We start from the raw sequence: 16,571 nt of genomic DNA, 5'->3' as shown, positions 1-16,571 counted from the left end.
CCAAGACTGAGGAATGCTCCCCCAACCCACTGGTCAAATGAGGGGCCTTTGGAAGCCACTTTTCTGATAGCATTGCTCTTCCCCACAGAGAGGCATGTGAGCCAAGCTCACCTCAACCAGCCAGGTGAGTCACAAACCATGAACCAAGTCAGCTCTAAAAGCTTTTTCTGAACACTTGCAGGCGTTGGGATAAGCCAGCTCATAGTGCTGGATATGAAGGTGGGGAGGGGAGACTTAACCCCTGAAAAAGCTAAGTTACCAGAGGGAATCAGGTAGTTAGTGTTGGAAAGTTGGAGCGGAGGAACCATTCCCCTTGCAGGAGAGGGAACTGGGGAAGAAGTCGCTGAAGACAGGGAAATTGATGTAGATCTTCAAAGCTGAGTAGGGCTGAAATCAGAGGCACAGAGGATGGCGGAAAGGACACTGGGCTACGTGGCAGGGGCCCTGAGTCCTGCTTCTGATTTTGCATTTAAGAAGCCACATAGCCTTGGTCTCATCTCTCAACTTCTCTGGGCCTCAGTTTCTTCAGCTGTAAATGAAGGGGTTGGACTACAGGATCTCCACTGTCTCTTTCCCCAGTAAAAAATAACTTGATCCTAAGATGAACAAAGAAGTAGAGGGGAGGGCATCACAAGCTGGTGGAAGCAGAAGCCATGCGAACCTGCTGCCTTCTGGGTTAACGCCCAGAGCGGTCAGCCAGAAAGAGTGGAGGCAGGCAAAGGACTAAGAGGAAACAAGGGTGAAAACTTGGATGTGATGAGAACCATCACCATTTTCCACTTACTGAACATCTACTATGTGCTAATATTATACACAATTTATATGACTTATATATATTACTGTTAATTCGCACAACCACCTCCAAAGTAGAGACTATTATCCTCATTTTGCAAATTGAAAACCAAAGCTGAGACAAGTTTAAGTAGCTCACTCAAGATCACACTACTGGCTGGGTGCAGTGGCTCATGCCTGTAATCCCAGCACTTTGGGAGGCCGAGGCAGGCAGATCACGAGGTCAGGAGTTCGAGACCAACCTGACCAACATTGTGAAACACCGTCTCTACTAAAAATACAAAAATTAGCCAGGTGTGGTGGTATGCACCTGTAATCCCAGCTACTCAGGAGACTGAGGCAGGAGAATTGCTTGAACCCAGGAGTTGCAGTGAGCCGAGATTGCACCACTGCACTCCAACCTAGGTGACAGAGTAAGACTCCGTCTCAAAAAAAATATCACGGTACCAATTAGGGCAGACTCAGAACGCAGCCTCTAAAATCTATGCTTTTTGTTACTTTGTCATCCTGCCCCCAACATGTAGGAACCAGGTTTAGAGGGTCTTAAACCATGAGTGATTTCTAAACGAGGGGGTATCTGTACAAACAGATCCCAGTAAAGCAACATACATATACATGAGGCATGAGGCGATATGGAGCTGGTCTCAGGAAAGAAAGGGAAGAATTTGCAAGACAAGAGGAAGGCAGAATGGCCGGAGTTTGGCAACCAACTGGAGTCAACCATGGCTTTACAACCTCAGTTTTGTGTAACTGGAAGTTTGGTGGAGTTTACATCAGCAGGTCAGGAATAAGGCTGTAGGGAGGTGACTGGTGTTGGAGGGAAGTGGTAGCGTTGGTCCTAGATGTGCAGCATTTGAGATGAAAGAGGAGCGTCCAGGTGCAATGCCCCTGCATCAGCAGGCAAAGAGGTATGGATTTAGGAGACTGTCAGGGACCAGGGAAAGGAGTATTTAAAAGACAAGAGGCCTAAGGAGTGGATACTGGAGGACATTTACTTCCAGGGACTGGGAAAAGAAACTGACCTTGCCTAGGAGTCAGAGAATTGGTTGCACAGGAAATGGCAGACCAAGATAGGTCAGTTTCACCTAAGTCAATGGAGAAGCATGTTTCAAGAAAAACACAACCTGCAGTGCCAACAGCAACGTGGAGACTGAAGGGAATTGGGAACAAGAAGAGGCACAGATTTGGGATTCTGGTGGCCATTAATGGCTTTGAGGAGGAGTCTCAGCAAAGCAAGTGGAGCAGGAGCCAGACAGAACAAGGTTAGGGAATGTATAGGGAGGAAAGCGAGGCAGGCCGGTAAACGGAGAGTATTGCCTCAGAAGTTTTTGGAAAAGGAAAGGACAGGAAAGTGTGGAAGGTGGAGGATGGAATGGGTAGCTAAGTGGAGGGAAGGACTTCCTGGGTAGGCAAGACCTGGATAAGCTTGTAGACTGAGGAGGAAGAACCAGTGAAGAGGAAGAGACTGAAATTGCCTTAGGGACTGTGGATGATTAACAGAGCAAGAGAGAACAAGGAAAAATGGAGTGCAGACTCCAGGGAAGTGTTAGCCAGAGATGGCATATTTTTAGGTGACCAAAGCTTTGAAAAGGAGCTTTTACGGTTTTTATCTCTCAGCAAAGCAGAAGGCAAGGTCATCTCCCAAGAGTTGGAGGGAAGGTTTGGAGTATGATCACAATGGAAAAGATTGGATAGTAGCTGAGAGGTGGTGTACAATCACCTACAAGAAAAGTCTAGAAAGATGCTGAGCAGCTCAGAGTAGCTGCTCCTAGTTTACTGCAGCAAAAGCTTCTGTGAGTTCACTGGGCCTGTGGGTGGCTCTGGCTTGAGGGCTGATGGGCTCTTGACTAAGGGAACCCCAGGGGTGGGGCTGGCTGAGAGAGATAACTGGATGGGCTTGGGGAGTTTCTGTCTTTGTTACCCAGAGCCTCTGACCCCTAGGGCACTGGTGCAAATTTAGCTGAGGCAGCAAGCGATGGAAAATCACTACTCCCTGACAGCGGCTTGGTGGTGCATGGAGGAGGAGCTGGGCAGGGTGCCTGCTGTGAGTTACTAATGCTCTTGGTGTCCATCCATGACCTCAGGCAGTGGGCACTTGCCAGTACCTAGAGCTGATCTCGGAGAATTTAAGAACTGGGATCGTGGAAATCTGATGGTCGTCCATTGTCCTCCTGTCTCCCATACGACTACCCAACAACTCATGGCAATTTCACTTGGGGCTAAAGGATGAATGAAGTAAAGTAGTTGTTGATGATGATGGCCTGATACCATTTCCCCATGTTCCTCCTCCTTCTCCAATTCTTTTTCATACTTGGCCTCACAAGATAGCCAGACACACACCAAACCTCCGTGGCCCCGGGCAGGTTTAGCCTGGAAGGTCAAGTTCTGGATATAGATCCCTGGAGGGTGCAGCCGGGACCCTGGAGGACACAGCTCTGCTCAGAAGCTGGGAGGTGTCATTTTTCCATATCCACAGAGAGACTGCCCTGCCAGGGTGCCCACTCCCCACTTCTCTTTCCTTCACAGGATACTCTTTCTCCTCCACCATTTCTGATGAGAGCTCGCCCTTTCCTGGGGATCTCCAGGGCTTTGGCCAGGGCCCCGCATGGGGACTTCCAGGCACTTAGAGTCTCCCACACTTCCAAGGGAGTGAGAGCAGCAAAAGGAAGAAGGGTATGGGTTCTGGGCTCAGCCTGCCTTAGTCTGAATCCCGGCTTTGTTACTTGTTGCCTGTGAAACCCCTGGCAGTTTCTTTTTCCCTTCTCTGTAAAAGAAGATAATACTACCATACACTTCATAGGACTGTAGTGAGGACTAAATAGGACACTCCATGTAAATTGATTAGTATGATGGTTGGTTCAATAAATGCTACCTATAACAACAATGATGACCAGTATTATTATTCCTACGGGTGACCCCTAGGCCCAGCTGCTTTCAATTTAGGGGCTGAGCCAGATGCAGGCAGGAGACCTCCCTACCCAGTATGCCCCAGACTGGTCAATGCAGGTGCCACTGAGACCCTGGGAAGAGCATTGAGAAGACGAGAAACTGCAGCAGCGGTGGCAACATCCGACCCAAAAGGAGGTTGCGTCAGACTCTGAAGAAGACAGACTGGGGACTGGACCAAGCCCCACTGGGGTCACTGGCAAGGATCCACAGGGTACCCAAGGGATGGCAGGGGGTCGTGGCAGGACTTTAGAGCAAAGGATGACAGGGCAGGTGGGGAGGCCACTCCCTCATTGGTTAAATTCCTGGAAGACCCCCACCTCTCACCACCTTGGATATCAACACCATCTCAGGCTCTGTGAGTAAGAATGAAAGCCCTGTATGAGACTCCTATTAACACTGCGTTAGACTCAAGAAGAAAGAGAGAAGCCCTCCACCTTTTAAGAGAGCACCAGACATTCCTACTCCTCTTCTAGTTCTGCTCTCTCTCTTCCTCCTCCTTCCCCATTCTTTTCTCTGTGTTTCACTCTCTGTCTCTCTCTTCTCTTTCTCTGCTCCTCTCTCCACTTCCCCTCTCTTTGTATGTCTGTCTGTCTCCTTGCACCCTGAAGTCCCAACGTGGCTATGTGAGTTTATTGATTCCTGGGAGTTGGGGGAAAGCAGGAGGCAGGGCTGGGGTGCAGGCTCAGGGATGGAAATAGAAGGCTATAAATTATTTGTGACAGGAAAGCAATAGTGGCAGAGTGCTGAGCACAAGTCCTGTGTCACTATTAGATTCCTTTTAGCCTGATGACACTGTAAAAAAGGTTAAGTGTCTGCTGGAATCGTACACCTGGGGGGCCGGGGCAGCCTGGGAGCAGAACAAGCCACTGAGAGCAGGTATATCAATTCTCCAGGCCAATAATATTCCTCTCATTGATCGCCACGCAAAGTTCAAAAATCTCATTACAGCCAGGCAGACCGGGAACTTTTTACAAATCAATAGAATGATATAATGTATGTATACTTAGTACAAATGTATCTATTCATCTATCCATCCATCCACAGTCCGCCTCAGGGTTTCCAAGTTAACCTACCCATCATATTATGTTATGTTATGTCTGATATTATATTGTATTTTATTATATGATAATAAATGGTGTGCAAAAACTCCCTGAGGTGGAGACAAGAAGAGGTCCTATTAGCATTGAGGTGACCTCAGACAGCTCACCTTGGGAGGAGTAAGGTGGCAGCATTTACAGGACTAGGCTGGGCAGGATTTCTAGGAGCAATGCTTCCTCAGGAGAGGCTCTAGTTTAAAAACAAAAACAAAAAACTGTGTACTGAGTATCTACTACATGTTAGGCAATGTTCTATGTACTTCAAATAAATAGTTCACTTAATCCTCACAACAATGCATTTTGCACACAAGGCTTATTACAACTTGCCCAAAGTCACCCATTTAATAAATAGCAAATCTGGGATTTGAACTCAGGTAGACTAATCCTAGGGACTAATCCCTTACCTGATAAATTAGACTGCCTCCAGGAGAGAGACACCCAAAGGCCCCATATTTTAACTTCTATTTTCAGTCCCTTCTGAGAAATGAAGGGTGAGGGGTTTCCCTGAACCTCAGTTTTCCTCACTAGAAAATGGGAGTAATAACACCTGCTGGACCCAACTGCTGACAACCCCTGTACATTGGGTCTCCAAGCTTGTCGCCATGAAATCCTTTCCTGCTGTCTAGAACAGACTTGCTTCCCAATTTTAGAATTACTTCCTGGCAGAGCTTGAACAAACCAGTGACATGACCAGGCTTGGGGCAGGCTGCTCTTAGGAACAAGATGTCAAGTATCTGGATATATGTGTTATATACATGTATAAATCAGCTTAAATTGTCCTGGAGTAAACTGCCCACTTTAGAGTCTTTGCAGAAAATATTTAATCCCTGGTATGGGGAGTGTCTTTCCTGATTCAGTAAATCAAAGGCACTCCAGGGTAGAGAATGTGCCAGATTAGCTGGCCCCACTGCCCACTAAGTCAGACAAGTGGTCATGGGGGCCTCTGCCAGTGGCCTCAGGCAGCCTGGGCATTATAAACTCGATCATCTTAGAGAACAAAATGATATTTGCAGCTGGGCGTGGTGGCTCATGCCTATAATCCCAGCACTTTGGGAGGCTGAGGCAGGTGGATCACTTGAGGTCAGGAGTTCGAGACCAGCCTGGCCAACATGGTGAAACCCCATCTCTACTGAAAATACAAAAATTAGCCAGACAGGGTCTCACACACTTGTGGTTCCAGCTACTCGGGAGGCTGAGGTGGGAGAATCACTTGAACCCACGATTGCAATGGTGAAGTGGAACCCAGGATTGGAGGAGGCAGAGGTTGCAGTGAGCCGAGATGGTGCTACTGCACTCTAGCCTGGGCTGCATAGTGAGACTCTGTCTCAAAAAAAAAAAAAAAAAAAAGGTATTAAAAAGGATATTTGTGGCCAGGCGTGGTGGCTTACACCTGTAATCCCAACACTCTGGGAGGCTGAGGTGAGTGAATCATGAGGTCAGAAGTTCAAGACCAACCTGGCCAAGATGGTGAAACCCTGTGTCTACTAAAAATACAAAAATTAGCCGGGTGTGGTGGTGGGTGCCTGTAATCTCTGCTACTGGGGAGGCTGAGGCAGAGAACTGCTTGAACCCGGAGGTAAAGGTTGCAGTGAGCAGAGATCGTGCCATTGCACTCCGGCCTGGGCAACAGAATGAGATTCCGTTTCAAAAAAAAAAAAGAAGACATTTGCTTCAGCGAGGGATATTTTGCCCAGTTAATGCAAGTGGTTATCGCTTCAACTCAAGTCTTTGAGAGCTGCCTATATCAGGCACGTATCCATGGCTTGGCCCCGAGGCAAGTCAGCAACACTAACAGCGGGAGACTTTTCACAGCAGAACCTTGAGAGAGATATCATAGATCACCCAGGAAGTGTTTACCTCTCCTGGAAATGGTCCCTACTCCTGAGAACTCTAAGGAGCTAGAATCTCCCCCCTTGTATACCCCAGGAACTGAAAAATTGAAATTTACTTCCTCCTCTCCACAGAAACACAAAGGAAACAGCATCTCCTCTGCACGTGGCTTCCTTTAAGGCAGGCCTGAATCACTTAACACACTGTTTTTGTAACCTCTGGCTGCAGTTTGGGTTGAGTTTAGAGGTCTTTTTGCTCATGCTCACTCACATGCCTTGCAGGTTTCAGTCTGGATAACTGACCATATGTCAGGCAGGGTTCTGGACATGGCCACTGATAAGGGTCAGGTCATTCTTCAGAATTGTGGGCAGGACCTTCCATTCTGGCTCTGGCAGGCTGTTGCTGGCATACACGGGTTCCAGGTTACCACGGTTCCTCCCAAATGTGTCAACTCTTGTTGACTCTCAGAAGTCATAGCTGAGCTCCAAGAAATGAAAGTCCTACCAAAAAGCTGGCAGAAGGGTTTCCTCAAACTACTGCCCTTGAACTACCTGCATTAGAATCCCTCGGGGTGCTTGCTAAAATGCAAATCACCGGGTCCCACCTCAGACCTGAATTAGAGTTTCTGAACTCTATTTGAGAAGACTAGCTTAAGTCAGGGGGTGAAGAAACCATTCTTCTGGTTGGTTTCTCAAGGGGATCCTTGGGAGAGTTGGGAAGAAGTCTTAGTGAGTTAAGAAATTTCCTTTCTCATACTCTATCAATCCACATTTCTCTCCATCTATTTACCCTGACTCCAGCTGACATAGTCACCAAAATTCAATAAGCTATCAGTTGCTCTGTGGAAACAAAACCATAGGTTAAAAATTGAAATAATTTCTTTTTTTTTTTTTTTTGAGACGGAGTCTTGCTCTGTCGCCCAGGCTGGAGTACAGTGGCGCTATCTCGGCTCACTGCAAGCTCCACCTCCCGGGTTCACACCATTCTCCTGCCTCAGCCTCCCGAGTAGCTGGGACTACAGGCGCCCACCACCTTGCCCGGCTAATTTTTTGTATTTTTTAGTAGAGACGGGGTTTCACCGTGTTAGCCAGGATGGTCTCGATCTCCTGACCTCGTGATCTGCCCGTCTCGGCCTCCCAAAGTGCTGGGATTACAGGCTTGAGCCACCGCACCCAGCCAAAAATTGAAATAATTTCAAAATGGTTTTTGGTACATTCCAGGATGATAAATTCCAAATTCCAAGTAGGTTACTTAGATACCAGGCATATATTCTGCATCAACTTAGCCTTCAAAGACTGGCATTGAGGGCGATTATCCTTCCACCTCGTGCCCCTGAAAGCCCAGGCCAGAGACAATTTACCAGGCTAGATGGGCCATGGGGCTGGCCCAAGGGGGCAATAGTGATGGTTTATATGATGAATGGTAAGCATATGGATTGATTTAACTTCAAGATATGCATAGGTTTAAAAATTAAGGGACAATGTGTTTAACTAACCATTTGGAAACCAGTCTGCGGTGCATGCCAAGCCCAGAGCGTGATCAGACTAGCTTCTCTCACCACTGGCCCTGCCCTCATCTGTCAGAGCTTCTGGCTAGAGCTGGAGTCTACCAGCTGTCCACCCCCATGGTCCTGCTTGGGAAGCTCCAGAGGCTTGAAGACTGCTTGATATAAGGTGAACAAGGTACTGCTATAGATTCATTGCTGGGATCAAGTCTCCCACTCTGCACCTGTCCATCACCTACTCCGGTCCCACCACAGGCATGCCCACCTCCCTCTGCAGTCAACTGAGCAGGAGCAGATATAGGGCCTGATAGTGACTGCCTGGCCTCCCTACCTCTAGCCTTTCCTACCTCTCACCTATTTAGGCATTCAAAAACAGTCCATCAGTCTTTCTGTGTCTCTTCCTGAAAGAATGTGATATGGCTAAACCCTACAATCACTTCCTATCACCTGTAGGATAAATTCAGAATTCTTCAGCCCAGCCTTCAAAATCTTCCCTAATCTGGCTCTGTCCTAGCTTTCCAATCTATTTCTCTCTGTTTCCCTCTTCCTCTCAGGGTCTAGCACAGAGCTGAAACCTTGTTTTCTTGCTTACTCAATTCACATAGTAGAGTCCTTCCCTGAACTCTGAGCTCTGCAAGGGCAGATGTCACTGCTATTTTTCTCACGACTGTCTTTCCCCAGCACCTAGCAATGGTGTCTGGTATAATGTAAGTACTTGATAACTATTTGTTCAATAACAAATGAATATCATTAACAATAATATGCTCTTGTTTTTTGTTTTTGTTTGTTTATTTGTTTTTGAGATGGAGTCTCACACTGTTGCCCAGGCTGGAGTACAATGGCACAATCTCAGTTCACTTCAACCTCTGCCTCCCAGGTTCAAACAATTCTCCTGCCTCAGCCTCCCGAGTAGCTAGGATTATAGGTGCGCACCACCATGCCCAGCTAATTTTTGTATTTTTAGTAGGGACGGGGTTTTACCATGTTGGCCAGGCTGGTCTCAAACTCCTGACCTCAAGTGATCCTTCCACCTCAGCCTCCCAAAGTGCTGAGATTACAGGCATGAGCCACTGCACCTGGCCAATAATAACAATGACAGAATCTTAAGGGACACAGTGGGCCAATATACCCTTACTATATACCAGGCACTGCGCAAAGCACTGTATGCAGATTATTTAACTTAATTCTCACAAGTACCTATGAAGATTATTGTCCATAACCTACAGGTGTGGAAGCTGAGACTCAGAGAGGTTAGGTAACTTACAGAAGGTCACGCAGCTGTTAAGTAACACAGTCAGAATTTAAATCTGAGTGTCTCACTCCATAACTTATGCTGCTAACCATTGAATAGAATAAGTCAGTCATATCAAGAACAGATGGTAGAATCTGTGAGAGGCTAGGCCTGAATAGAAGAGCTGAATTTAATAATAGTAAAAACAATAACTATCATTTATTTCGTGTTCATTATACGACAGGCATTATAATGAATGTATTTTCTCATTCGAATTCAACTATAACTCTATCAAATAACCATCCTCTCTATTTTGCCTAAGAAACAACAGAAAGGCCGAGCAACTTGCCCAAAGTCACATGCTTAATAGCACTGGAGCCAGAATTTTTTTGTTTGGTTGGTTTTTATTTTTTTCAATTGACATATAATTATACATGTGCATCGGGTAAGAGCCAGACGTTGGATCCAGGCTTGTGACTTCAATGTCTGTAGGATGAACCATTTGACCTTTTTGGGAAATTTATATATATATATATACACACACACACACACACACACACACACATATATATATTAACTATTTGGACATGAACAAATTTTTCCTTCAGCCTTTTCATATCCACGATTTTGGAAAATTGAGCAATTATATATGTAGACAATTAACAGAGAGCACATGTAGCTGTGATTTTAAACATGCTTATTCTCTCCCATGCATGTGCCATAGCTGTATTTGATAAGCATCATGTCTGCGTTACAAACAAACCACAATTTTAGATTAAGTGGCTATAGGCTTCAGTGAATTTTATATGCACTGGTAGGTTTGGGGGGCAAATTTTCCAAATTATTTTCACCTATCTAGTTTCCAAATCATGTACATGATTGCATGATGATACCACATATAGATGTTTCTCAATTTCTGTTTTGAGGATCCATTTCTATGATTCGTGTATCTTTATATTCAGGTCTGCTCCAATGCATTGATCTAAGATTTATAATAGTGGATATATTTATCAAAACCTACTTCATGAATACCTGCCAAGTTATGCCCATTTCTGTCAAATATGTAAACTACAGCGAGACTACACCATCACTGTTCCCTTCCCGGGGTGTTTGAGATTTTCACATCACAATCATGTTTTTATATTGGTCCATGCACCAGTATTGATGTACATAAATGTGCATTTGTATACCTGTGTATCTCTCTGTCTATGGCCAGGATGGGGTGGGAGAGGGGGATGTGGAAATGAGAGAATTATTAAATGCCAAGTAGCTGTGCAATAAATTCCATTGATTTTATAAACTCCAACTTGTCTTCAGTCTCCTTCCATTCTTTATCCTGGGGGCATTGCAACAAAAACCTATTTTAAATACCTTTGCTTCCCCCCCTCCCCCTCCCCAAAAAAGTGTCAATATTTTATTTGGATTTTTAACTTCGCTCCATAACAGTTGTTTGACCTCCTGACTCGTGCGAGTCACATAAATTCTGGGACTTTATTCAGGAGCCATGTTCCTGCTATTGAATAAGCAATTTGGGAGGGTGAATTAATGACTTGTGCTGTTGCTGGAAAGTCCCTGAAGAAATATTAAAATTGCTTGCAGACTGAATCGATACTCTGTGAACACCCAGCAAGAGGGCTTTGGCTCTGGAATGGCCACAGAAGGTAGGGCTGGGTAGAGGAAGGGGAATTCCTGCACCCAGCTTGGTGAGCTCTCCTCCCACCACCACCTTTCCCTTTATCCCTGGAGCTCTGTCATTTTCAGTAACAGCGAAGTCTTATTAAATCCCAACCAAGATAGAACTGAATTGTCCTGTCTCGGGAAGCAGGCTCAGGGGACAGTTTACTCTCTTACTAGCAATGAGAGCCCAGAGGCCTTATTAGAGGTGATGGTCTGGACACATACACCTGCTGGAGAAACGGCATGGTGCTGCTGCTTTCTGGCAGGCTGCATTGTGCTTGGGAGGACTGCAGTTGCGATCGTTTTCTGCTGGGTGTGCAGGAGAATTGGGTGCTGCGCTACTGGCTCTGTCTCTGTGTGTGCCTGCCCACGTGGCTCAAGTGGCCACATGATTTCAGCCTGTGGGTATGGGTGTGCCTATGGGATGCAGAGTTTGAATTGTGTTGCGCATTATCTTGTATTGTTGCATTGTGTTGACGCATTCCGGCAGCTGGCTTAATGTTTGTTACTTGGTGTTTTGTGGTATTGTATTGAGGTGGCTGCACTTTGTGTAACACTGAGTTGGAGGAATGTGAGTATTGTTTGGTGGCAGTGTCTGTGTTTCTGCTTTGAATTATTGTGTTCATTGATCATATCAGCATCTTTTTTCCCTAATGTATGTCTTAGAGATTAGGTTAATGGATGTCTCCTTGGTGATGTGGGTTGAGTAACGATGCTGGATCTGGGTGGTGGTGTACGATTCGGTAATTGCTTTAATTGCCTTCTTGGTGTGGTTGTGGGTGAGAGGATCCATCCTTTAGCTCTTTTAGCTTACTCTGGCCTGGTCATTTGCAATTCTGCTTTTCAGAAGGAAGATTCTAGAGATGCAGGACAAATATCTTCTTGATGACCAAAAATACGATTCTTTTCTTCTTGGAAGCAAATGTCCCTGCTCTGCTGAACAGTTATTACTTTACCAAACGAGAACAGGTCTGCCTGATTTGGAGAGTTAAGCCCCTAGACCTAACCTTATCCCAATTGAGAGTCCAGATCCTTGCTGCAGTTAGAAGAGGATGGATGGGAGCAAACTTCCCAATCCCAATGGGAACAGCAGCATAAACTCTAGTTCTAAGAATCCCCATTCCACTCTACTCTGTGGCTCTAGCCATTAGCATCTTCTTCCTTCCCAGTATCTCCAGATGACGTGGCTCAGCAGTGACTTGCACTGAGGAACACACACCATGGAAGACTACAGAGATACACAGAGGTGTGACCATCTGCTAGGGTGCAGGGTCCCTGTTTTGAGCTTGTAAGAGACTGCAAAATATACAGAGATCTCCAAGAGATTGCCTATGCCTGCACTTCCCTTGATCCAAAGTAGATATGAAGTATGACATAGGGGATAAGCATGTGGGTTTTAGAGCCAGGACTGCATGGGTTCAAATCCTACTTCTGCTACTTAGCCTGTGACCTTGAGCAAGTTGTTTAACTTATCTGTACTCCAGCTACCTCATCTATAACAATCCTATAAAGCCCTATGGGGTTGTTTAGGATGCTTAAATCAATTAATGCATATAACATGCTTATAATAGTTCCTACTGTAGTAAGCACTTGCTAACCACTACGATGATGATAATGATGATAAATATAAAGGCTTTCTGAGTAAAGCAGCCATAAGGTTGACCTATGTATGTGTATAAACATGTACACATATGTGCTAGTGTACATAAAATCCTAAGACAAATTAAGGAGGTGTGTGTGTGTGTGTGTGTGTGTTTTAAGCAGAGAAGTGCAAAAATTGCAGCCAAGTAGCACAGGGGCAGAGGGTAGTTCTCTCTCTGCCATCTGGGCAGTGGCAGGGGCTGGGGGTTTACAGAGCTCACCACTGCCTATGCCCACACAGAGGGCAGCAGCTGGCCCTGCATCCGGTAACGAATAGGCAACCCTTGACTTGGTTCATACTACAAGAAAAATGTAAGGATGATTGAGCTTTCAGGATTCTAATTTTGTTCATTAAAAACATTTACTTTCTAATTTTAAAATCAGAACCTTTACCAGCTAATAGGCATAAATGAGGAATTATGAAATCTATGAATTTGAGAACGATGCAAAAGGTATAAAAGGTATCAGATAAGTGATTGTTTAGGTATTTGGGTGTGGGTCTTATGGCCATTGAGCTGAACTTGGTCACCTAACTAAGCCAAAGGGGCAGGGAGAACTTGAGGCAAGAATGGGATCGCACCTCAGTCTTGTTCCATGAAAGTTCCCATAAAGATGAGAAACACATCTTTGGGAGTTGGGAGTTCGGGAAACGTTGGTTTTCATCTTTACTCTTGTCAGGCAAAGAATAAATAGAATTTGCAGTTGTCCAGTTAGTTGGAGCCATTGCATCAAATAGATTAAGCCCAAAGTAATTTTTCCCTGAAATTTTTTTCTTAAAAACTTTTACTCCTTAGCAATGGAAATAACTGCAATGATTGTCAAACTCCCATGCCTCCTTAGAATATCCAGACATGCCAGACAAGAATAGACAGATTTGGTTTGAATTTATTAAATATTTGCTCACTTCTCCCTTTCCTCTTTCTTCTTCCTTTGTCTTATCTCCATTTCTTTCCTCTCTTCCCGTCCTCTTCCTGTTTACCTCCCTTTCCTCTCCCCTCTATGACATTTAAGAATCAGTGGAACACTTCAAATGCATCAAATAAGGATTTTTCCCCACTACCATTTCATTTTATCTTTTAAAAAACCTACAAAATGCAAAGCGCCACAACCTACAAAAATGCCATGAAGCCCAGAAAATGCCAACTTTCAATTCCTCAAGCAATAACGGGCTCATCCAAGAGAAGGAGTGTGCAGTTATATGAAGTACACACACACACACACACACACACAAGGGCTGGGCTCTGAAAGTTGACAAAGGGACAATTATCTGACTAATTCTGCTCAATGGTCAGATTACTGAATCATAAAGGGTCTTTTTTTCTGGAAATACACTGAGTGGGTCCTCTTTCTAAATCCATCTGGGCTCACGAGAGACTACGATTCTCACTGGCATTCATGATACACAATTCTGTTCACAGAATATCCTTTTGGCTCTTCAAACTTTTTTACTTAAAAATGTTTCAGCTGGGCGCGGTGGCTCACGCCTGTAATCCCAGCACTTTGGGAGGCCAAGGCAGGCGGATTACCTGAGGTCAGCAGTTCAAGACCAGCCTGGCCAAGACGGTAAAACCCTGTCTCTACTAAAAATACAAAAATCGGCCGGGCGTGGTGGTGGGTGCCTGTGATCCCAGCTACTCGGGAAGCTGAGGCAGAGAATTGCTTGAACCCGGGAGGCAATGGTTGCAGTGAGCCGAGATCACGCCACTGCACTCCAGCCTGGGCGACGGAGCTAGACTCCATCTCAAAAAAACAAAAAAAAAAAATTTTCAGTGTGTGTGTATACACAAAGCAGAATGCATACACACTGAAACAGACACATAACAAGAAATGCAGACTTGATGATTACTACTGCAATAATAATAACTAGCATTTATTGAGCACTTAATACTTGCCAGGTGCAATTCTAAGCAGGTTTATGTGGACTCACTCATTTAACCCTCACGAGAACTTATGAGAGACCTACATGATTATCTGCCACATTATATGAGTGAAGAAACTGGGGACCAGAGAGGATATGAGATGGACCCAGTACCCTCTAGCCAGTGAGTAGGGAAGCCAGCTTCAAACTCTGGCAGTTTCTCCCCAGAGCCTGCTTTCTAACACTATGCCACATAGCTTTATGTGAATTGCCTGGCACATAGTAGGTGCTTGCTAAGCACCTACTTGCTTCTGAATGGATGAATGAAAAGATAAATGAAGAAAAAGTCACATGTATTAAGAACCTGACAGTCTCCCTTAAAATGGCAAAGTGGACTCCCTTAGAGAAACCAGGCCTAACAGACAGCCTAAGCTTCTGGACAAAGGGACCTGCCCTCCTGGCCCCGACTTTCTTTCGGGGAAGGCAACCTCTCACCAGCTGTGCTCGTTCCAATACTAACGACTCTAACCACCAGATCTCCACTTGACTTAGAGCCCAGACCAGCCTCCTTTCAAGCCAGAAATCAGACACGAACACATCAAAGATGTTTTCTAACCAAAACACTTTGTTTCCTGGAATATTTTTCTCTGAAAACAGGTGTTTCCCAATGTGTTGATTCTGTGCCTGGTTGAAAAACTGAGAAATTCAATCAATTATGTGGACATTTCTAAATCGCCAGATCTTTGGCATCATATCGACAACCTTTATAGATGATTGACTAAAGTTTTGGTTTCCATCCAGATGTTTGGGAGTTGCCACAGTCATTAACCTGTTTGTCAGCAAGTGCTCATGCATTTCCAAGAGGCATAAGTGAACACTAAAAAGGAAAAGAATAGCCCAGAATAAAACAGACAAAAGAGGAGAGGGGTAGCAGCTATTTGACAAAACCAGTCAAGCAGGCAGTATTCTGGGAATGGGTTGCTACCTTGGAGATCCATTAGAAGGTGGATCCAGCTCACAAGAGACTCATGTGTTTAAAGACCTTTAAAAACCTCATACAGCTGTATCCTCAACTGCCTACTGACCTGTACCCAATCAGATCCCTGCATGGAGGAACCGATGGATCAATCCCAGAGTCCAGCACAGACAACAGCTTGCCTATGGTGCGACCAGTCCACCCTCTGCATACTGACACTCTCTGGAAGCCTGCGTGCCTGTGCATTTAACATCACTACGTATTGTCAGTCCAAGCTGTGGATTCTGCAAAGCTTGGCATAAAGCCGGTTTGTGACTTTGTACATGTACCCCTATTTGTGATTTAGTGCTCTGTCTTTTATCATTTCTCCTACCTCCATTTCCTTTCCTGCTTGACTTTTTAATGCTATTTACAACTTCCTTATCCAGAAAGCAGCATAGCTATCTTTCAGTGTCTCTAACTGATATATCCAACTAATTTTTCTTATGCAGGTTTTCTCTCCCCTCGATTTAATTTATGTTTTTAGTAAATAGGAACTTTAGATTGTTCCATTCAGTAGCATTTAGGATTACCACTTTTATCAAAGAGATCATGGCACTAAAGGACTCCTTGCAAGGGACATTTGTTTATTCTTATGAGAAACTGGCTCTCCTTATGTGCAAGAAGGCTGCGTGCGTGCAGGCGTGCATGCACAATGTTCTCCTCGGTTTGTGCCTCTATGCTTCACTGCCCCATGTCAATGCCACTTGGCACTGGCAGGAAGAGCCCAGTGAAACCCTAATGTGGACGGCAGCTGACCCTCAAACTGCTGGAGATAAATCCAGGCCCTTGACCCTTCCTGATGGCCACTTAGTTCTTTTTTTTTTTTTTTTTTTTTTTGACACAGGGTCTCACTCTGTCACTCAGGCTAGAGTGCAGTGGCTAGACTCAAGCGATCCTCCTGCCTCAGCCTCCCAAAGTGCTAGGATTATAGGTGTGAGCCATCATGCCGAGCCTGGCAGGGCTGCTTCCTCCAA

The 16,571-nt window shown here is 45.2% G+C and overlaps 1 protein-coding gene across 1 annotated transcript in view; it reads right to left on the bottom strand.

The window, feature by feature from the left end:
• The window catches only part of PAX2 (paired box 2), an 80,606-nt gene that overhangs the window by 50,917 nt on the left and 13,118 nt on the right, over positions 1-16,571 (bottom strand). The window lies entirely within an intron of this gene.

Source organism: Mandrillus leucophaeus, unplaced genomic scaffold (genome assembly GCF_000951045.1).
Source record: "Mandrillus leucophaeus isolate KB7577 unplaced genomic scaffold, Mleu.le_1.0 Scaffold18, whole genome shotgun sequence".
In the NCBI taxonomy this organism is placed as follows: Eukaryota; Metazoa; Chordata; class Mammalia; order Primates; family Cercopithecidae; genus Mandrillus; species Mandrillus leucophaeus.
Note: the sequence above shows the minus strand (reverse complement) of the source record. Positions and strands in the feature narration are given on the sequence as shown.